Below are 24,985 nucleotides of genomic sequence, written 5' to 3'. Positions count from 1 at the left end.
CTCGAATTTTCCTTACCCCGGACCTTAAAAAATTGTAAAAAATTAAAAGTTCCTTCTTGGTAATAATATACCTCTTTTTCTATTGATCTGGTCACGTAGATCACGAAAGTTTTTATTTGAGGGGTTTGCGACGAATAGTTTAGGAGATATAATGATTTTTGTAGAGAGATTCAGTTTTTACGGTTTTTTCCAAAAATTTCGAATTCAAATTTCTCCTAAACTATGGGGACTTCGGAAAATCGGTAAGCAGAGTTGGTATTGGCAGTTCATGATTATTCGAATCCCACTCTCGCCTGACAATATTTGAGTCGAAAAATTTTCTCGAATTTTCTCGAATTTTCCTTACCCCGGACCTTAAAAAATTGTAAAAAATTGAAAGTTCCTTCTTGGTAATAATATACCTCTTTTTCTATTGATCTGGTCACGTAGATCACGAAAGTTTTTATTTGAGGGGTTTGCGACGAATAGTTTAGGAGATATAATGATTTTTGTAGAGATATTCAATTTTTACGGTTTTTTCCAAAAATTTCGAATTCAAACTTCTCCTAAACTATGGGGACTACAGAAAATCGGTAAGCAGAGTTGGTATTGGCAGTTCATGGTTATTCGAATCCCACCCTCGCCTGACAATATTTGAGTCGAAAAATTTTCTCGAATTTTCTCGAATTTTTCTTACCCCGGACCTTAAAAAATTGTAAAAGTTTGAAAGTTCCTTCTTGGTAATAATATACCTCTTTTTCTATTGATCTGGTCATGTAGATCACGAAAGTTTTTATTTGAGGAGTCTGCGACGAATAGTTTAGGAGATTTAACGATTTTTATAGAGAGATTGAATTTTCTAGAATTTTCCTTACCCCGGACCTTGAAAAATTGTAAAAAATTAAAAGATCTTTCTTGGTAATAAAAAACCTCTTTTTCTATTGATCTGTTCACGTAGATCACGAAAGTTTTTATTTGAGGGGTCTGCGACGAATAGTTTAGGAGATATAACGATTTTTGTAGAGAGATTGAATTTTCTCGAATTTTCCTTACCCCGGACCTTAAAAAATTGTAAAAAATTAAAAGTTCCTTCTTGGTGATAATATACCTCTTTTTCTATTGATCTGTTCACGTAGATCACGAAAGTTTTTATATGAGGGCTCTCCGACGAATAGTTTAGGAGATATAACGATTTTTGTAGAGAGATTGAATTTTCTCGAATTTTCCTTACCCCGGACCTTGAAAAATTGTAAAAAATTGAAAGATCTTTCTTGGTAATAAAATACCTCTTTTTCTATTGATCTGTTCACGTAGATCACGAAAGTTTTTATTTAAGGGTTCTGCGACGAATAGTTTAGGAGATATAACGATTTTTGTAGAGAGATTGAATTTTCTCGAATTTTCCTTACCCCGGACCTTAAAAAATTGTAAAAAATTGAAAGTTCCTTCTTGGTAATAATATACCTCTTTTTCTATTGATCTGGTCATGTAGATCACGAAAGTTTTTATTTGAGGAGTCTGCGACGAATAGTTTAGGAGATATAACGATTTTTTAGAGAGATTGAATTTTCTCGAATTTTCCTTACCCCGGACCTTGAAAAATTGTAAAAAATTGAAAGATCTTTCTTGTTAATAAAATACCTCTTTTTCTATTGATCTGTTCACGTAGATCACGAAAGTTTTTATTTAAGGGTTCTGCGACGAATAGTTTAGGAGATATAACGATTTTTGTAGAGAGATTGAATTTTCTCGAATTTTCCTTACCCCGGACCTTTAAAAATTGTAAAAAATTAAAAGTTCCTTCTTGGTGATAATATACCTCTTTTTCTATTGATCTGTTCACGTAGATCACGAAAGTTTTTATATGAGGGCTCTCCGACGAATAGTTTAGGAGATATAACGATTTTTGTAGAGAGATTGAATTTTCTCGAATTTTCCTTACCCCGGACCTTGAAAAATTGTAAAAAATTGAAAGATCTTTCTTGGTAATAAAATACCTCTTTTTCTATTGATCTGTTCACGTAGATCACCAAAGTTTTTATTTAAGGGTTCTGCGACGAATAGTTTAGGAGATATAACGATTTTTGTAGAGAGATTGAATTTTCTCGAATTTTCCTTACCCCGGACCTTGAAAAATTGTAAAAAATTGAAAGTTCCTTCTTGATAATAATATAACTCTTTTTCTATTGATCTGGTCACGTAGATCACGAAAGTTTTTATTTGAGGGGTTTGCGACGAATAGTTTAGGAGATATAACGATTTTTGTAGAGAGATTGAATTTTTACGGTTTTTTCCAAAAATTTCGAATTCAAATTTCTCCTAAACTATGGGGACTACAGAAAATCGGTAAGCAGAGTTGGTATTGGCAGTTCATGGTTATTCGAATCCCACCCTCGCCTGACAATATTTGAGTCGAAAAATTTTCTCGAATTTTCTCGAATTTTTCTTACCCCGGACCTTAAAAAATTGTAAAAGTTTGAAAGTTCCTTCTTGGTAATAATATACCTCTTTTTCTATTGATCTGGTCATGTAGATCACGAAAGTTTTTATTTGAGGAGTCTGCGACGAATAGTTTAGGAGATTTAACGATTTTTATAGAGAGATTGAATTTTCTAGAATTTTCCTTACCCCGGACCTTGAAAAATTGTAAAAAATTAAAAGATCTTTCTTGGTAATAAAAAACCTCTTTTTCTATTGATCTGTTCACGTAGATCACGAAAGTTTTTATTTGAGGGGTCTGCGACGAATAGTTTAGGAGATATAACGATTTTTGTAGAGAGATTGAATTTTCTCGAATTTTCCTTACCCCGGACCTTAAAAAATTGTAAAAAATTAAAAGTTCCTTCTTGGTGATAATATACCTCTTTTTCTATTGATCTGTTCACGTAGATCACGAAAGTTTTTATATGAGGGCTCTCCGACGAATAGTTTAGGAGATATAACGATTTTTATAGAGAGATTGAATTTTCTCGAATTTTCCTTACCCCGGACCTTGAAAAATTGTAAAAAATTGAAAGATCTTTCTTGGTAATAAAATACCTCTTTTTCTATTGATCTGTTCACGTAGATCACGAAAGTTTTTATTTAAGGGTTCTGCGACGAATAGTTTAGGAGATATAACGATTTTTGTAGAGAGATTGAATTTTCTCGAATTTTCCTTACCCCGGACCTTAAAAAATTGTAAAAAATTGAAAGTTCCTTCTTGGTAATAATATACCTCTTTTTCTATTGATCTGGTCATGTAGATCACGAAAGTTTTTATTTGAGGAGTCTGCGACGAATAGTTTAGGAGATATAACGATTTTTTAGAGAGATTGAATTTTCTCGAATTTTCCTTACCCCGGACCTTGAAAAATTGTAAAAAATTGAAAGATCTTTCTTGTTAATAAAATACCTCTTTTTCTATTGATCTGTTCACGTAGATCACGAAAGTTTTTATTTAAGGGTTCTGCGACGAATAGTTTAGGAGATATAACGATTTTTGTAGAGAGATTGAATTTTCTCGAATTTTCCTTACCCCGGACCTTTAAAAATTGTAAAAAATTAAAAGTTCCTTCTTGGTGATAATATACCTCTTTTTCTATTGATCTGTTCACGTAGATCACGAAAGTTTTTATATGAGGGCTCTCCGACGAATAGTTTAGGAGATATAACGATTTTTGTAGAGAGATTGAATTTTCTCGAATTTTCCTTACCCCGGACCTTGAAAAATTGTAAAAAATTGAAAGATCTTTCTTGGTAATAAAATACCTCTTTTTCTATTGATCTGTTCACGTAGATCACCAAAGTTTTTATTTAAGGGTTCTGCGACGAATAGTTTAGGAGATATAACGATTTTTGTAGAGAGATTGAATTTTCTCGAATTTTCCTTACCCCGGACCTTGAAAAATTGTAAAAAATTGAAAGTTCCTTCTTGATAATAATATAACTCTTTTTCTATTGATCTGGTCACGTAGATCACGAAAGTTTTTATTTGAGGGGTTTGCGACGAATAGTTTAGGAGATATAACGATTTTTGTAGAGAGATTGAATTTTTACGGTTTTTTCCAAAAATTTCGAATTCAAATTTCTCCTTAACTATGGGGACTACGGAAAATCGGTAAGCAGAGTTGGTATTGGCAGTTCATGGTTATTCGAATCCCACTCTCGCCTGACAATATTTGAGTCGAAAAATTTTCTCGAATTTTCTCGAATTTTCCTTGCCCCGGACCTTAAAAAATTGTAAAAAATTGAAAGTTCCTTCTTGGTAATAATATACCTCTTTTTCTATTGATCTGGTCATGTAGATCACGAAAGTTTTTATTTGAGGAGTCTGCGACGAATAGTTTAGGAGATATAACGATTTTTATAGAGAGATTGAATTTTCTCGAATTTTCCTTACCCCGGACCTTAAAAAATTGTAAAAAATTAAAGGTTCCTTCTTGGTAATAATATACCTCTTTTTCTATTGATCTGGTCACGTAGATCACGAGAGTTTTTATTTGAGGGGTTTGCGACGAATAGTTTAGGAGATATTACGATTTTTGTAGAGAGATTGAATTTTTACGGTTTTTTCCAGAAATTTCGAATTCAAATTTCTCCTAAACTATGGGGACTACGGAAAATCGGTAAGCAGAGTTGGTATTGGCAGTTCATGATTATTCGAATTCCACTCACGAATGACAATATTTGAGTCGAAGAATTTTCTCGAATTTTTCTTACCCCGGACCTTGAAAAATTGTAAAAAATTAAAAGTTCCTTCTTGGTAATAATATACCTCTTTTTCTATTGATCTGGTCACGTAGATCACGAAAGTTTTCATATGAGGGGTCTGCGACGAATAGTTTAGGAGATATAACGATTTTAGTAGAGAGATTGAATTTTTACGGTTTTTTCCAAAAATTTCGAATTCAAATTTCTCCTAAACTATGGGGACTACGGAAAATAGGTAAGCAGAGTTGGTATTGGCAGTTCATGATTATTCGAATTCCACTCACGAATGACAATATTTGAGTCGAAGAATTTTCTCGAATTTTCTCGAATTTTCCTTACCCCGGACCTCAAAAAATTGTAAAAAATTAAAAGTTCCTTCTTGGTAATAATATACCTCTTTTTCTATTGATCTGGTCACGTAGATCACGAAAGTTTTTATTTGAGGGGTTTGCGACGAATAGTTTAGGAGATATAACGATTTTTGTAGAGAGATTGAATTTTTACGGTTTTTTCCAAAGATTTCGAATTCAAATTTCTCCTAAACTATGGGGACTACGGAAAATCGGTAAGCAGAGTTGGTATTGGCAGTTCATGGTTATTCGAATCCCATACTCGCCTGACAATATTTGAGTCGAAAAATTTTCTCGAATTTTCTCGAATTTTCCTTACCCCGGACCTTAAAAAATTGTAAAAAATTAAAAGTTCCTTCTTGGTAATAATATACCTCTTTTCCTATTGTTGGTCATGTAGATCACGAAAGTTTTTATTTGAGGAGTCTGCGACGAATAGTTTAGGAGATATAACGATTTTTATAGAGAGATTGAATTTTCTCGAATTTTCCTTACCCCGGACCTTGAAAAATTGTAAAAAATTAAAAGATCTTTCTTGGTAATAAAATACCTCTTTTTCTATTGATCTGTTCACGTAGATCACGAAAGTTTTTATTTGAGGGGTCTGCGACGAATAATTTAACGATTTTTGTAGAGAGATTGAATTTTCTCGAATTTTCCTTACCCCGGACCTTAAAAAATTGTAAAAAATTAAAAGTTCCTTCTTGGTGATAATATACCTCTTTTCTATTGATCTGTTCACGTAGATCACGACAGTTTTTATATGAGGGGTCTGCGACGAATAGTTTAGGAGATATAACGATTTTTATAGAGAGATTGAATTTTTACGGTTTTTTCCAAAAATTTCGACTTCAAATTTCTCCTAAACTATGGAGACTACGGAAAATCGGTAAGCAGAGTTGGTATTGGCAGTTCATGATTATTCGAATTCCACTCACGAATGACAATATTTGAGTCGAAGAATTTTCTCGAATTTTCTCGAATTTTCCTTACCCCGGACCTTAAAAAATTGTAAAAAATTAAAAGTTCCTTCTTGGTAATAATATACCTCTTTTTCTATTGATCTGGTCACGTAGATCACGAAAGTTTTTATTTGAGGGGTTTGCGACGAATAGTTTAGGAGATATAACGATTTTTGTAGAGAGATTGAATTTTTACGGTTTTTTCCAAAAATTTCGAATTCAAATTTCTCCTAAACTATGGGGACTACGGAAAATCGGTAAGCAGAGTTGGTGTTGGCAGTTCATGGTTATTCGAATCCCACTCTCGCCTGACAATATTTGAGTCGAAAAATTTTCTCGAATTTTCTCGAATTTTCCTTACCCCGGACCTTAAAAAATTGTAAAAAATTAAAAGTTCCTTCTTGGTAATAATATACCTCTTTTTCTATTGATCTGGTCACGTAGATCACGAAAGTTTTTATTTGAGGGGTTTGCGACGAATAGTTTAGGAGATATAACGATTTTTGTAGAGAGATTGAATTTTTACGGTTTTTTCCAAAAATTTCGAATTCAAATTTCTCCTAAACTATGGGGACTACGGAAAATCGGTAAGCAGAGTTGGTATTGGCAGTTCATGGTTATTCGAATCCCATACTCGCCTGACAATATTTGAGTCGAAAAATTTTCTCGAATTTTCCTTACCCCGGACCTTAAAAAATTGTAAAAAATTAAAAGTTCCTTCTTGGTAATAATATACCTCTTTTCCTATTGATCTGGTCATGTAGATCACGAAAGTTTTTATTTGAGGAGTCTGCGACGAATAGTTTAGGAGATATAACGATTTTTATAGAGAGATTGAAGTTTCTCGAATTTTCCTTACCCCGGACCTTGACAAATTGTAAAAAATTAAAAGATCTTTCTTGGTAATAATATTCCTCTTTTTCTATTGATCTGGTCATGTAGATCACGAAAGTTTTTATTTGAGGAGTCTGCGACGAATAGTTTAGGAGATATAACGATTTTTGTAGAGAGATTGGATTTTCTCGAATTTTCCTTACCCCGGACCTTAAAAAATTGTAAAAAATTAAAAGTTCCTTCTTGGTGATAATATACCTCTTTTTCTATTGATCTGTTCACGTAGATCACGAAAGTTTTTATATGAGGGGTCTGCGACGAATAGTTTAGGAGATATAACGATTTTTATAGGGAGATTGAATTTTTACGGTTTTTTCCAAAAATTTCGATTTCAAATTTCTCCTGAACTATGGGGACTACGGAAAATCGGTAAGCAGAGTTGGTATTGGCAGTTCATGATTATTCGAATTCCACTCACGAATGACAATATTTGAGTCGAAGAATTTTCTCGAATTTTTCTTACCCCGGACCTTGAAAAATTGTAAAAAATTAAAAGTTCCTTCTTGGTAATAATATACCTCTTTTTCTATTGATCTGGTCACGTAGATCACGAAAGTTTTCATATGAGGGGTCTGCGACGAATAGTTTAGGAGATATAACGATTTTAGTAGAGAGATTGAATTTTTACGGTTTTTTCCAAAAATTTCGAATTCAAATTTCTCCTAAACTATGAGAACTACGGAAAATCGGTAAGCAGAGTTGGTATTGGCAGTTCATGGTTATTCGAATCCCACTCTCGCCTGACAATATTTGAGTCGAAAAATTTTCTCGAATTTTCTCGAATTTTCCTTACCCCGGACCTTAAAAAATTGTAAAATATTAAAAGTTCCTTCTTGGTAATAATATACCTCTTTTTCTATTGATCTGGTCACGTAGATCACGAAAGTTTTTATTTGAGGGGTTTGCGACGAATAGTTTAGGAGATATAACGATTTTTGTAGAGAGGTTGAATTTTTACGGTTTTTTCCAAAAATTTCGAATTCAAATTTCTCCTAAACTATGGGAACTACGGAAAATCGGTAAGCAGAGTTGGTATTGGCAGTTCATGGTTATTCGAATCCCACTCTCGCCTGACAATATTTGAGTCGAAAAATTTTCTCGAATTTTCTCGAATTTTCCTTACCCCGGACCTTAAAAAATTGTAAAATATTAAAAGTTCCTTCTTGGTAATAATATACCTCTTTTTCTATTGATCTGGTCGTGTAGATCACGAAAGTTTTTATTTGAGGAGTCTGCGACGAATAGTTTAGGAGATATAACGATTTTTATAGAGAGATTGAATTTTCTCGAATTTTCCTTACCCCGGACCTTGAAAAATTGTAAAAAATTAAAAGATCTTTCTTGGTAATAAAATACCTCTTTTTCTATTGATCTGTTCACGTAGATCACGAAAGTTTTTATTTGAGGGGTCTGCGACGAATAGTTTAGGAGATATAACGATTTTTGTTGAGAGATTGAATTTTCTCGAATTTTCCTTACCCCGGACTTTAATAAATTGTAAAAAATTAAAAGTTCCTTCTTGGTGATAATATACCTCTTTTTCTATTGATCTGTTCACGTAGATCACGAAAGTTTTTATATGAGGGGTCTGCGACGAATAGTTTAGGAGATATAACGATTTTTATAGGGAGATTGAATTTTTACGGTTTTTTCCAAAAATTTCGAATTCAAATTTCTCCTAAACTATGGGGACTACGGAAAATCGGTAAGCAGAGTTGGTATTGGCAGTTCATGGTTATTCGAATCCCACTCTCGCCTGACAATATTTGAGTCGAAAAATTTTCTCGAATTTTCCTTACCCCGGACCTTAAAAAATTGTAAAAAATTGAAAGTTCCTTCTTGGTTATAATATACCTCTTTTTCTATTGATCTCATGTAGATCACGAAAGTTTTTATTTGAGGAGTCTGCGACGAATAGTTTAGGAGATATAACGATTTTTATAGAGAGATTGAAGTTTCTCGAATTTTCCTTACCCCGGACCTTGAAAAATTGTAAAAAATTAAAAGACCTTTCTTGGTAATAATATACCTCTTTTTCTATTGATCTGGTCATGTAGATCACGAAAGTTTTTATTTGAGGAGTCTGCGACGAATAGTTTAGGAGATATAACGATTTTTGTAGAGAGATTGGATTTTCTCGAATTTTCCTTACCCCGGACCTTAAAAAATTGTGAAAAATTAAAAGTTCCTTCTTGGTGATAATATACCTCTTTTTCTATTGATCTGGTCACGGAGATCACGAAAGTTTTTATTTGAGGGGTTTGCGACGAATAGTTTAGGAGATATAACGATTTTTATAGAGAGATTGAATTTTCTCGAATTTTCCTTACCCCGGACCTTGAAAAATTGTAAAAAATTGAAAGATCTTTCTTGGTAATAAAATACCTCTTTTTCTATTGATCTGTTCACGTAGATCACGAAAGTTTTGATTTAAGGGTTCTGCGACGAATAGTTTAGGAGATATAACGATTTTTGTAGAGAGATTGAATTTTCTCGAATTTTCCTTACCCCGGACCTTAAAAAATTGTAAAAAATTGAAAGTTCCTTCTTGGTAATAATATACCTCTTTTTCTATTGATCTGGTCATGTAGATCACGAAAGTTTTTATTTGAGGAGTCTGCGACGAATAGTTTAGGAGATATAACGATTTTTATAGAGAGATTGAATTTTCTCGAATTTTCCTTACCCCGGACCTTGAAAAATTGTAAAAAATTGAAAGATCTTTCTTGGTAATAAAATACCTCTTTTTCTATTGATCTGTTCACGTAGATCACGAAAGTTTTTATTTAAGGGTTCTGCGACGAATAGTTTAGGAGATATAACGATTTTTGTAGAGAGATTGAATTTTCTCGAATTTTCCTTACCCCGGACCTTTAAAAATTGTAAAAAATTAAAAGTTCCTTCTTGGTGATAATATACCTCTTTTTCTATTGATCTGTTCACGTAGATCACGAAAGTTTTCATATGAGGGCTCTCCGACGAATAGTTTAGGAGATATAACGATTTTAGTAGAGAGATTGAATTTTTACGGTTTTTTCCAAAAATTTCGAATTCAAATTTCTCCTAAACTATGGGGACTACGGAAAATCGGTAAGCAGAGTTGGTATTGGCAGTTCATGATTATTCGAATTCCACTCACGAATGACAATATTTGAGTCGAAGAATTTTCTCGAATTTTCTCGAATTTTCCTTACCCCGGACCTTAAAAAATTGTAAAAAATTAAAAGTTCCTTCTTGGTAATAATATACCTCTTTTTTTATTGATCTGGTCACGTAGATCACGAAAGTTTTTATTTGAGGGGTTTGCGACGAATAGTTTAGGAGATATAACGATTTTTGTAGAGAGATTGAATTGTTACGGTTTTTTCCAAAAATTTCGAATTCAAATTTCTCCTTAACTATGGGGACTACGGAAAATCGGTAAGCAGAGTTGGTATTGGCAGTTCATGGTTATTCGAATCCCACTCTCGCCTGACAATATTTGAGTCGAAAAATTTTCTCGAATTTTCTCGAATTTTCCTTGCCCCGGACCTTAAAAAATTGTAAAAAATTGAAAGTTCCTTCTTGGTAATAATATACCTCTTTTTCTATTGATCTGGTCATGTAGATCACGAAAGTTTTTATTTGAGGAGTCTGCGACGAATAGTTTAGGAGATATAACGATTTTTATAGAGAGATTGAATTTTCTCGAATTTTCCTTACCCCGGACCTTGAAAAATTGTAAAAAATTAAAAGATCTTTCTTGGTAATAAAATACCTCTTTTTCTATTGATCTGTTCACGTAGATCACGAAAGTTTTTATTTGAGGGGTCTGCGACGAATAGTTTAGGAGATATAACGATTTTTATAGAGAGATTGAATTTTCTCGAATTTTCCTTACCCCGGACCTTGAAAAATTGTAAAAAATTAAAAGATCTTTCTTGGTAATAAAATACCTCTTTTTCTATTGATCTGTTCACGTAGATCACGAAAGTTTTTATTTGAGGGGTTTGCGACGAATAGTTTAGGAGATATAACGATTTTTGTAGAGAGATTGAATTGTTACGGTTTTTTCCAAAAATTTCGAATTCAAATTTCTCCTTAACTATGGGGACTACGGAAAATCGGTAAGCAGAGTTGGTATTGGCAGTTCATGGTTATTCGAATCCCACTCTCGCCTGACAATATTTGAGTCGAAAAATTTTCTCGAATTTTCTCAAATTTTCCTTGCCCCGGACCTTAAAAAATTGTAAAAAATTGAAAGTTCCTTCTTGGTAATAATATACCTCTTTTTCTATTGATCTGGTCATGTAGATCACGAAAGTTTTTATTTGAGGAGTCTGCGACGAATAGTTTAGGAGATATAACGATTTTTATAGAGAGATTGAATTTTCTCGAATTTTCCTTACCCCGGACCTTGAAAAATTGTAAAAAATTAAAAGATCTTTCTTGGTAATAAAATACCTCTTTTTCTATTGATCTGTTCACGTAGATCACGAAAGTTTTTATTTGAGGGGTCTGCGACGAATAGTTTAGGAGATATAACGATTTTTATAGAGAGATTGAATTTTTACGGTTTTTTCCAAAAATTTCGAATTCAAATTTCTCCTAAACTATGGGGACTACGGAAAATCGGCAGTTCATGATTATTCGAATTCCACTCACGAATGACAATACTTGAGTCGAAGAATTTTCTCGAATTTTCTCGAATTTTCCTTACCCCGGACCTTAAAAAATTGTAAAAAATTAAAGGTTCCTTCTTGGTAATAATATAACTCTTTTTCTATTGATCTGGTCACGTAGATCACGAGAGTTTTTATTTGAGGGGTTTGCGACGAATAGTTCCATTTTGTTGATTTTCTGGATTTGGACGTCACGCAGGTAGCTATAGCTCCCACGTGGTAAGGTCAATTGCTGCTGTAAACACAAATGGACGGCTGACTTCTGTTGTTGATTTCATTTGTTTGTTATTTCCTTCAATGTTTCTTACTCTTTTATCGTATTGCAGAGGGACGAAAGCTTGACACACTTGTCTAAGAAAACCGCTCTGCTTTGGGAGATTGTGCTCATTCCCTTTTTCTTCATTTAACGAACAAATCCAAGTAAGCCATTCCAAAATGTTGTTTTTCTTGGACTCGGATGTCACGCAGGTAGCTATAGCTCCCACCTGGTAAGGTCAATTGCTGGTGTAACCACAATTGGACGGCTTACTTCTGTTGTTGATTTCATTTGATTAATATTTCCTTCAATGTTGCTTATTCTAACACTTTTTATCTTATTGCACAGGGACGAAAGCTAGACACACGTTTCGAAGGAAACCACATTGGTATAAAGGACTGTTCTTATTTCCTTCTTTTTGTTTAATGAACAATTATCCAAGTGAGCCATTCCACATTGTTGTTCTTCTAGGACTCGGATGTCACGCAGATAGCTATAGCTTCCACGTGGTAAGGTCAATTGCTGCTAAAACCACAATTGGACGGCTGACTTCTGTAGTTGATTTCATTTGTTTGTTATTTCCTTCAATGTTTCTCACTCTAACACTCTTTATCGTATTGCAGAGGAACGAAAACTTGACACACGTGTCTAAGGAAACCACTTTGGTATAAGGGACTGTTTGTATTCCTTTTTTTTTTGGTTCAATGAACAATTGTTCAAGTAAGCCATTCCACATTGTTGATTTTCTTGGACTCGGATATCACGCAGGTAGCTATAATCTCCCACGTTGTAAGGTCAATTGCTGCTGTAACCACAATTGGACGGCTGACTTCTGTTGTTGATTTCATTTGTTTGTTATTTCCTTCAATGCTTCTCACTCTAACACTCTTTATCGTATTGCAGAGGAACGAAAACTTGACACACGTGTCTAAGGAAACCACTTTGGTATAAGGGACTGTTTGTATTCCTTTTTTTTTTGGTTCAATGAACAATTGTTCAAGTAAGCCATTCCACATTGTTGATTTTCTTGGACTCGGATATCACGCAGGTAGCTATAATCTCCCACGTTGTAAGGTCAATTGCTGCTGTAACCACAATTGGACGGCTGACTTCTGTTGTTGATTCCATTTGTTTGTTATTTCCTTCAATGTTTCTCACACTAACACTTTTTGTCGTATTGCAGAGGGACGAAAGCTTGACACACGTGTCTAAGGAAACCACATTGGTATAAAGGACTGTTCATATTCTCTTCTTTTTGTTTAATGAACAATTATCCAAGTAAGCCGTTTCACATTGTTGATTTTCTTGGACTCCGATGTCACGCAGCTAGCTATAATCTCCACGTGGTAAGGTCAATTGCTGCTGTAACCACAATTGGACGGCTGACTCCTGTTGTTGATTTCATTTGTTTGTTATTTCCTTCAATGTTTCTCACTCTTTTATCGTATTGCAGAGGGAAGAAAGCTTTACACACGTGTCTAAAGAAACCACTTTGGTATACGGGACTGTTCTTATTCCCTTTTTTTTTGTTTAATGAACAATTGTTCAAGTAAGCCATTCCACATTGTTGATTTTCTTGGACTCCGATGTCACGCAGGTAGCTATAATCTCCCACATGGTAAGGTCAATTGCTGCTGTAACCACAATTGGACGGCTGAATTCTGCTGTTGATTTCATTTGTTTGTTATTTCCTTCAATGTTTCTCATTCTAACACTTTTCATCGTATTCACGCAGGTAGCTATAGCTCTCACGTGGTAAGGTCAATTGCTGGTGTAACCACAATTGGACGGCTGACTTCTGTTGTTGATTTCATTTGTTTGTTATTTCCCTCAATGTTTCTTACTCTAACACTTTTTATCGTATTGCAGAGGGAGGAAAGCTAGACACACGTGTCTGAGGAAACCACTTAGGTATAAAGGACTGTTCTTATTCCCTTTTTTTTTTGTTTAATGAACAATTGTTCAAGTAAGCCATTCCCCATTGTTGATTTTCTTGGACTCGGATGTCACGCAGGTGGCTATGATCTCCCACGTGGTAAGGTCAATTGCTGCTGTAAACACAAATGGACGGCTGACTTCTGTTGTTGATTTCATTTGTTTGTCATTTCCTCCAATGTTTCTTAATCTAACACTTTTTATCGTATTGCAGAGGGAGGAAAGCTAGACCCACGTGTCTGAGGAAACCACTTTGGTATAAGGGACTGTTCTTATTCCCTTTTTTTTCGTTTAATGAACAATTGTTCAAGTAAGCCATTCCACATTGTTGATTTTCTTGGACTCGGATGTCACGCAGGTAGCTATAATCTCCCACGTGGTAAGGTCAATTGCTGCTGTAAACACAATTGGACGGCTATCTTCTGTTGTTGATTTCATTTGTTTGTTATTTCCTTAAATGTTTCTTACTCTTTTATCGTATTGCAGAGGGACGAAAGCTTGACACACGTGTCTAAGAAAACCGCTCTGCTTTGGGAGATTGTGCTTATTCTCTTTTTCTTCATTTAACGAACAATTCCAAGTAAGCCATTCCAAAATGTTGTTTTTCTTGTACTCGGATGTCACGCAGGTAGCTATAATCTTCCAACGTGTTAAGTTCAATTGCTGCTGTAACCAAAAATGGACGGCTTTCTTCTGTTGTTGATTTCATTTGATTAATATTTCCTTCAATGTTGCTTATTCTAACACTTTTTATCTTATTGCACAGGGACGAAAGCTAGACACACGTGTCGAGGGAAACCACATTGGTATAAAGGACTGTTCTTATTTCCTTCTTTTTGTTTAATGAACAATTATCCAAGTAAGCCATTCCACATTGTTGTTCTTCTAGGACTCGGATGTCACGCAGGTAGCTATAGCTTCCACGTGGTAAGGTCAATTGCTGCTAAAACCACAATTGGACGGCTGACTTCTGTAGTTGATTTCATTTGTTTGTTATTTCCTTCAATGTTTCTCACTCTAACACTCTTTATCGTATTGCAGAGGAACGAAAACTTGACACACGTGTCTAAGGAAACCACTTTGGTATAAGGAAGTGTTCTTATTCTCTTTTTTTTTGTTTAATGAACAATTATTCAAGTAAGCCATTTCACATTGTTGATTTTCTTGGACTCGGATATCACGCAGGTAACTATAATCTCCCACGTTGTAAGGTCAATTGCTGCTGTAACCACAATTGGACGGCTGACTTCTGTTGTTGATTTCATTTGTTTGTTATTTCCTTCAATGTTTCTCACTCTAACACTCTTTATCGTATTGCAGAGGAACGAAAACTTGACACACGTGTCTAAGGAAATCACTTTGGTATAAGGGACTGTTTGTATTTCTTTTTTTTTTGGTTCAATGAACAATTGTTCAAGTAAGCCATTCCACATTGTTGATTTTCTTGGACTCGGATATCACGCAGGTAGCTATAATCTCCCACGTTGTAAGGTCAATTGCTGCTGTAACCACAATTGGACGGCTGACTTCTGTTGTTGATTTCATTTGTTTGTTATTTCCTTCAATGTTTCTCACACTAACACTTTTTGTCGTATTGCAGAGGGACGAAAGCTTGACACACGTGTCTAAGGAAACCACATTGGTATAAAGGACTGTTCTTATTCTCTTCTTTTTGTTTAATGAACAATTATCCAAGTAAGCCGTTTCACATAGTTGATTTTCTTGGACTCCGATGTCACGCAGCTAGCTATAATCTCCACGTGGTAAGGTCAATTGCTGCTGTAACCACAATTGGACGGCTGACTTCTGTTGTTGATTTCATTTGTTTGTTATTTCCTTCAATGTTTCTCACTCTTTTATCGTATTGCAGAGGGACGAAAGCTTGACAAACGTGTCTAAAGAAACCACTTTGGTATACGGGACTGTTTTATTCCTTTTTTTTTTTGTTTAATGAACAATTGTTCAAGTAAGCCATTCCACATTGTTGATTTTCTTGGACTCGGATGTCACGCAGGTAGCTATGATCTCCCACGTGGTAAGGTCAATTGCTGCTGTAAACACGAATGGACGGCTGACTTCTGTTGTTGATTTCATTTGTTTGTTATTTCCTTCAATGTTTCTTAATCTTACACTTTTTATCTTATTGCACAGGGACGAAAGCTTGACACACGTGTCTAAGGAAACCACATTGGTATAAGGGACTGTTCTTATTCCCTCCCTTCTTCTTGTTTAATGAACAATTATTCAAGTAAGCCATTCCACATTGTTGTTTTTCTTGGACTCGGATATCACGCAGGTAGCTATAGCTCACACGTGGTAAGGTCAATTGCTGCTGTTACCACAATTGGACGGCTGACTTCTGTTGTTGATTTCATTTGTGTGTTATTTCTCTCAATGTTTCTTTCTCTAACACTCTTTATCGTATTGCAGAGGAACGAAAACTTGACACACGTGTCTAAGGAAACCACTTTGGTATAAGGGACTGTTCTTATCCCCTTTTTTTTTGTTTAATGAACAATTATTCAAGTGAGCCATTTCACATTGTTGATTTTCTTGGACTCCGATGTCACGCAGGTAGCTATAATCTACCACATGGTAAGGTCAATTGCTGCTGTAACCACAATTGGACGGCTGAATTCTGCTGTTGATTTCATTTGTTTGTTATGTCCTTCAATGTTTCTCATTCTAACACTTTTCATCGTATTGCACAGGGACGAAAGCTTGACACACGAGTCTAAGGAAACCACATTGGTATAAGGGACTGTTCTTGTTCCCTTCTTTTTGTTTAATGAACAATTATACAAGTGAGCCATTCGACATTGTTGTTTTTCTTGGACTTGGATGTCACGCAGGTAGCTATAGCTCTCACGTGGTAAGGTCAATTGCTGGTGTAACCACAATTGGACTGCTGACTTCTGTTGTTGATTTCATTTGTTTGTTATTTCCCTCAATGTTTCTTACTCTAACACTTTTTATCGTATTGCAGAGGGAGGAAAGCTAGACACACGTGTCTGAGGAAACCACTTTGGTATAAAGGACTGTTCTTATTCCCTTTTTTTTTGTTTAATGAACAATTGTTCAAGTAAGCCATTCCACATTGTTGATTTTCTTGGACTCGGATGTCACGCAGGTGGCTATGATCTCCCACGTGGTAAGGTCAATTGCTGCTGTAAACACAAATGGACGGCTGACTCCTGTTGTTGATTTCATTTGTTTGTTATTTCCTTCAATGTTTCTCACTCTTTTATCGTATTGCAGAGGGAAGAAAGCTTTACACACGTGTCTAAAGAAACCACTTTGGTATACGGGACTGTTCTTATTCCCTTTTTTTTTGTTTAATGAACAATTGTTCAAGTAAGCCATTCCACATTGTTGATTTTCTTGGACTCCGATGTCACGCAGGTAGCTATAATCTCCCACATGGTAAGGTCAATTGCTGCTGTAACCACAATTGGACGGCTGAATTCTGCTGTTGATTTCATTTGTTTGTTATTTCCTTCAATGTTTCTCATTCTAACACTTTTCATCGTATTCACGCAGGTAGCTATAGCTCTCACGTGGTAAGGTCAATTGCTGGTGTAACCACAATTGGACGGCAGACTTCTGTTGTTGATTTCATTTGTTTGTTATTTCCCTCAATGTTTCTTACTCTAACACTTTTTATCGTATTGCAGAGGGAGGAAAGCTAGACCCACGTGTCTGAGGAAACCACTTTGGTATAAGGGACTGTTCTTATTCCCTTTTTTTTTTGTTTAATGAACAATTGTTCAAGTAAGTCATTCCACATTGTTAATTTTTTTGGACTCGGATGTCACGCAGGTAGCTATAATCTCCCACGTGGTAAGGTCAATTGCTGCTGAAAACACAATTGGACGGCTATCTTCTGTTGTTGATTTCATTTGTTTGTTATTTCCTTCAATGTTTCTTACTCTAACACTCTTTATCGTATTGCAGAGGAACGAAAACTTGACACACGTGTCTAAGGAAACCACTTTGGTATAAGGGACTGTTCTTATTCCCTTTTTTTTTTGTTTAATGAACAATTATTCAAGTGAGCCATTTCACATTGTTGATTTTCTTGGACTCGGATGTCACGCAGGTGGCTATGATCTCCCACGTGGTAAGGTCAATTGCTGCTATAAACACAAATGGACGGCTGACTTCTGTTGTTGATTTCATTTGTTTGTTATTTCCTTCAATGTTTCTTAATTTAACACTTTTCATCGTATTGCACAGGGACGAAAGCTTGACACACGAGTCTAAAGAAACCACATTGGTATAAGGGACTGTTCTTATTCCCTTCTTTTTGTTCAATGAACAATTATCCAAATAAGCCATTCGACATTGTTGTTTTTCTTGGACTTGGATGTCACGCAGGTAGCTATAGCTCCCACGTGGTAAGGTCAATTGCTGGTGCAACCACAATTGGACGGCTGACTTCTGTTGTTGATTTCATTTGTTTGTTATTTCCCTCAATGTTTCTTACTCTAACACTTTTTATCGTATTGCAGAGGGAGGAAAGCTAGACACACGTGTCTGAGGAAACTACTTTGGTATAAAGGACTGTTCTTATTCCCTTTTTTTTTGTTTAATGAACAATTGTTCAAGTAAGCCATTCCACATTGTTGATTTCCTTGGACTCGGATGTCACGCAGGTAGCTATAATCTCCCACGTGGTAAGGTCAATTGCTGCTGTAAACACAATTGGTTGGCTGACTTCTGTTGTTGATTTCATTTGTTTGTTATTTCCTTCAATGTTTCTTACTCTAACACTTTTTATCGTATTGCAGAGGGAGGAAAGCTAGACCCACGTGTCTGAGGAAACCACTTTGGTATGAGGGACTGTTCTTATTCCTTTTTTTTTCGTTTAATGAACAATTGTTCAAGTAAGCCATTCCACATTGTTGATTTTCTTGGACTCGGATGTCACGCAGGTAGCTATAATCTCCCACGTGGTAAGGTCAAATGCTGCTGTGAACACAATTGGACGGCTTTCTTCTGTTGTTGATTTCATTTGTTTGTTATTTCCTTCAATGTTTCTTACTCTTTTATCGTATTGCAGAGGGACGAAAGTTCGACACACGTGTCTAAGAAAACCGCTCTGCTTTGGGAGATTGTGCTTATTCCCTTTTTCTTCATTTAACGAACAATTCCAAGTAAGCCATTCCACAATGTTTTTTTCTTGACTCGGATGTCACGCAGGTAGCTATAATCTCCCACGTGTTAAAGTCAATTGCTGCTGTAACCACAAATGGACGGCTCACTTCTGTTGTTGATTTCATTTGATTAATATTTCCTTCAATGTTGCTTATTCTAACACTTTTTATCTTATTGCACAGGGACGAAAGCTAGACACACGTGTCGAAGGAAACCACATTGGTATAAAGGACTGTTCTTATTTCCGTCTTTTTGTTTAATGAACAATTATCCAAGTAAGCCATTCCACATTGTTGTTCTTCTAGGACTCGGATGTCACGCAGGTAGCTATAGCTTCCACGTGGTAAGGTCAATTGCTACTAAAACCACAATTGGACGGCTGACTTCTGTAGTTGATTTCATTTGTTTGTTATTTCCTTCAATGTTTCTCACTCTAACACTCTTTATCGTATCGCAGAGGATCGAAAACTTGACACACGTGTCTAAGGAAACCACTTTGGTATAAGGAAGTGTTCTTATTCCCTTTTTTTTTGTTTAATGAACAATTATTCAAGTGAGCCATTTCACATTGTTGATTTTCTTGGACTCCGATGTCACGCAGGTAGCTATAATCTCCCACATGGTATGGTCAATTGCTGCTGTGACCACAATTGGACAACTGAATTCTGATGTTGATTTCATTTGTTTGTTATTTCCTTCAATGTTTCTCATTCTAACACTTTTCATCGTACTGCACAGATACGAAAGCTTGACACACGAGTCTAAGGAAACCACATTGGTATAAGGGACTGTTCTCACTCCCTTCTTTTTGTTTGATGAACAATTATCCAAGTAAGCCATTCGACATTGTTGTTTTTTTTGGACTTGGATGTCACGCAGGTAGCTATAGCTCCCACGTTGTAAGGTCAATAGCTGCTGTAACCACAATTGGACGGCTGACTTCTGTTGTTGATTTCATTTGTTTGTTATTTCCTTCAATGTTTCTCACACTAACACTTTTTGTCGTATTGCAGAGGGACGAAAGCTTGACACACGTGTCTAAGGAAACCACATTGGTATAAAGGACTGTTCTTAATCGCTTCTTTCTGTTTAATGAACAATTATCCAAGTAAGCCATTCGACATTGTTGTTTTTTTTGGACTTGGATGTCACGCAGGTAGCTATAGCTCCCACGTTGTAAGGTCAATAGCTGCTGTAACCACAATTGGACGGCTGACTTCTGTTGTTGATTTCATTTGTTTGTTATTTCCTTCAATGTTTCTCACACTAACACTTTTTGTCGTATTGCAGAGGGACGAAAGCTTGACACACGTGTCTAAGGAAACCACATTGGTATAAAGGACTGTTCTTAATCGCTTCTTTCTGTTTAATGAACAATTATCCAAGTAAGCCGTTTCACATTGTTGATTTTCTTGGACTCCGATGTCACGCAGGTAGCTATAATCTCCCACGTGGTAAGGTCAATTGCTGCTGTAACCACAATTGGACGGCTGACTTCTGTTGTTGATTTCATTTGTTTGTTATTTTCTTCAATGTTTCTCACTCTTTTATCGTATTGCAGAGGGACGAAAGCTAGACACACGTGTCTGAGGAAACCACTTTGGTATAAAGGACTGTTCTTATTCCCTTTTTTTTTGTTTAATGAACAATTGTTCAAGTAAGCCATTCCACATTGTTGATTTTCTTGGACTCGGATGTCACGCAGGTGGCTATGATCTCCCACGTGGTAAGGTCAATTGCTGCTGTAAACACAAATGGACGGCTGACTTCTGTTGTTGATTTCATTTGTTTGTTATTTCCTTCAATGTTTCTTAATCTAACACTTTTTATCGTATTGCAGAGGGAGGAAAGCTAGACCCACGTGTCTGAGGAAACCACTTTGGTATAAGGGACTGTTCTTATTCCCTTTTTTTTTTGTTTAATGAACAATTATCCAAGTAAGCCATTCGACATTGTTGTTTTTCTTGGACTTGGATGTCACGCAGGTAGCTATAGCTCCCACGTGGTAAGGTCAATTGCTGGTGTAACCACAATTGGACGGCTGACTTCTGTTGTTGATTTCATTTGTTTGTTATTTCCCTCAATGTTTCTTATTCTAACACTTTTTATCGTATTGCAGAGGGAGGAAAGCTAGACACACGTGTCTGAGAAAACCACTTTGGTATAAAGGACTGTTCTTTTTCCTTTTTTTTTTGTTTAATGAACAATTGTTCAAGTAAGCCATTCCACATTGTTGATTTTCTTGGACTCGGATGTCACACAGGTAGCTATAATCTCCCACGTTGTAAGGTCAATTGCTGCTGTAACCACAAATGGACGGCTGACATCTGTTGTTGATTTCATTTGATTGTTATTTCCTTCAATGTTGCTTATTCTAACACTTTTTATCTTATTGCACAGGGACGAAAGCTTGACACACGTGTCTAAGGAAACCACATTGGTATAAGGGACTGTTCTTATTCCCTTCTTCTTGTTTAATGAACAATTCCAAGTAAGCCATTCCACATTGTTGTTTTTCTTGGACTCGGATATCACGCAGGTAGCTATAGCTCGCACGTGGTAAGGTCAATTGCTGCTGTAACCACAATTGGACGGCTGACTTCTGTTGTTGATTTCCTTTGTGTGTTATTTCTCTCAATGTTTCTTTCTCTAACACTTTTTATCTTATTGCACAGGGACGAAAGCTTGACACACGTGTCTAAGGAAACCACATTGGTATAAGGGACTGTTCTTATTCCCTGCTTCTTGTTTAATGAACAATTGTTCAAGCAAGCCATTCCACATTGTTGTTTTTCTTGGACTCGGATGTCACGCAGGTAGCTATAGCTCCCACGTGGTAAGGTCAATTGCTGCTGTAACCACAATTGGACGCCTGACTTCTGTTGTTGATTTCATTTGTTTGTTATTTTCTTCAATGTTTCTCACTCTTTTATCGTATTGCAGAGGGACGAAAGCTAGACACACGTGTCTGAGGAAACCACTTTGGTATAAAGGACTGTTCTTATTCCCTTTTTTTTTGTTTAATGAACAATTGTTCAAGTAAGCCATTCCACATTGTTGATTTTCTTGGACTCGGATGTCACGCAGGTGGCTATGATCTCCCACGTGGTAAGGTCAATTGCTGCTGTAAACACAAATGGACGGCTGACTTCTGTTGTTGATTTCATTTGTTTGTTATTTCCTTCAATGTTTCTTAATCTAACACTTTTTATCGTATTGCAGAGGGAGGAAAGCTAGACCCACGTGTCTGAGGAAACCACTTTGGTATAAGGGACTGTTCTTATTCCCTTTTTTTTTTGTTTAATGAACAATTATCCAAGTAAGCCATTCGACATTGTTGTTTTTCTTGGACTTGGATGTCACGCAGGTAGCTATAGCTCCCACGTGGTAAGGTCAATTGCTGGTGTAACCACAATTGGACGGCTGACTTCTGTTGTTGATTTCATTTGTTTGTTATTTCCCTCAATGTTTCTTATTCTAACACTTTTTATCGTATTGCAGAGGGAGGAAAGCTAGACACACGTGTCTGAGAAAACCACTTTGGTATAAAGGACTGTTCTTTTTCCTTTTTTTTTTGTTTAATGAACAATTGTTCAAGTAAGCCATTCCACATTGTTGATTTTCTTGGACTCGGATGTCACACAGGTAGCTATAATCTCCCACGTTGTAAGGTCAATTGCTGCTGTAACCACAAATGGACGGCTGACATCTGTTGTTGATTTCATTTGATTGTTATTTCCTTCAATGTTGCTTATTCTAACACTTTTTATCTTATTGCACAGGGACGAAAGCTTGACACACGTGTCTAAGGAAACCACATTGGTATAAGGGACTGTTCTTATTCCCTTCTTCTTGTTTAATGAACAATTCCAAGTAAGCCATTCCACATTGTTGTTTTTCTTGGACTCGGATATCACGCAGGTAGCTATAGCTCGCACGTGGTAAGGTCAATTGCTGCTGTAACCACAATTGGACGGCTGACTTCTGTTGTTGATTTCCTTTGTGTGTTATTTCTCTCAATGTTTCTTTCTCTAACACTTTTTATCTTATTGCACAGGGACGAAAGCTTGACACACGTGTCTAAGGAAACCACATTGGTATAAGGGACTGTTCTTATTCCCTTCTTCTTGTTTAATGAACAATTGTTCAAGCAAGCCATTCCACATTGTTGTTTTTCTTGGACTCGGATGTCACGCAGGTAGCTATAGCTCCCACGTGGTAAGGTCAATTGCTGCTGTAACCACAATTGGACGCCTGACTTCTGTTGTTGATTTCATTTGTTTGTTATTTCCTTCAATGTTTCTTACTCTAACACTTTTTATCGTATTGCAGAGGGACGGAAGCTAGACACACGTGTCGAAGGAAACAACATTGGTATAAAGGACTGTTCTTATTCCGTTCTTTTGGTTTAATGAACAATTATCCAAGTAAGCCATTCCACATTGTTGTTCTTCTAGGACTCGGATGTCACGCAGATAGCTATAGCTTCCACGTGGTAAGGTCAATTGCTGCTAAAACCACAATTGGACGGCTGACTTCTGTAGTTGATTTCATTTGTTTGTTATTTCCTTCAATGTTTCTTATTCTAACACTTTTTATCGTATTGCAGAGGGAGGAAAGCTAGACACACGTGTCTGAGGAAACCACTTTGGTATAAAGGACTGTTCTTATTCCCCTTTTTTTTGTTTAATGAACAATTGTTCAAGTAAGCCATTCCACATTGTTGATTTTCTTGGACTCCGATGTCACGCAGGTAGCTATAATCTCCCACATGGTAAGGTCAATTGCTGCTGTAACCACAATTGGACGGCTGAATTCTGCTGTTGATTTCATTTGTTTGTTATTTCTTTCAATGTTTCTCATTCTAACACTTTTCATCGTATTGCACAGGGACGAAAGCTTGACACACGAGTCTAAGGAAACTACATTGGTATAAGGGACTGTTCTTATTCCCTTCTTTTTGTTAATGAACAATTATCCAAGTAAGCCATTCGACATTGTTGTTTTTCTTGTACTTGGATGTCACGCAGGTAGCTATAGCTCCCACGTGGTAAGGTCAATTGCTGGTGTAACCACAATTGGACGGCTGACTTCTGTTGTTGATTTCATTTGTTTGTTATTTCCCTCAATGTTTCTTATTCTAACACTTTTTATCGTATTGCAGAGGGAGGAAAGCTAGACACACGTGTCTGAGGAAACCACTTTGGTATAAAGGACTGTTCTTTTTCCTTTTTTTTTTGTTTAATGAACAATTGTTCAAGTAAGCCATTCCACATTGTTGATTTTCTTGGACTCGGATGTCACGCAGGTAGCTATAATCTCCCACGTGGTAAGGTCAATTGCTGCTGTAAACACAATTGGTTGGCTGACTTCTGTTGTTGATTTCATTTGTTTGTTATTTCCTTCAATGTTTCTGACTCTAACACTTTTTATCGTATTGCAGAGGGAGGAAAGCTAGACCCACGTGTCTGAGGAAACCACTTTGTCACGCAGGTAGCTATAATCTCCCACGTGGTAAGGTCAATTGCTGCTGAAAACACAATTGGACGGCTATCTTCTGTTGTTGATTTCATTTGTTTGTTATTTCCTTCAATGTTTCTTACTCTAACACTCTTTATCGTATTGCAGAGGAACGAAAACTTGACACACGTGTCTAAGGAAACCACTTTGGTATAAGGGACTGTTCATATTTCCTTATTTTTTGTTTAATGAACAATTATTCAAGTGAGCCATTTCACATTGTTGATTCTCTTGGACTCCGATGTCACGCAGGTAGCTATAATCTCCCACATGGTAAGGTCAATTGCTGCTGTAACCACAATTGGACGGCTGAATTCTGCTGTTGATTTCATTTGTTTGTTATTTCCCTCAATGTTTCTTACTCTAACACTTTTTATCGTATTGCAGAGGGAGGCAAGCTAGACACACGTGTCTGAGGAAACCACTTTGGTATAAAGGACTGTTCTTATTCCCTATTTTTTTGTTTAATGAACAATTGTTCAAGTAAGCCATTCCACATTGTTGATTTTCTTGGACTCGGATGTCACGCAGGTGGCTATGATCTCCCACGTGGTAAGGTCAATTGCTGCTGTAAACACA

Source organism: Harmonia axyridis, chromosome 4 (assembly GCF_914767665.1).
Source record: "Harmonia axyridis chromosome 4, icHarAxyr1.1, whole genome shotgun sequence".
NCBI lineage: Eukaryota > Metazoa > Arthropoda > Insecta > Coleoptera > Coccinellidae > Harmonia > Harmonia axyridis.
This window is presented reverse-complemented; position numbering follows the sequence as displayed.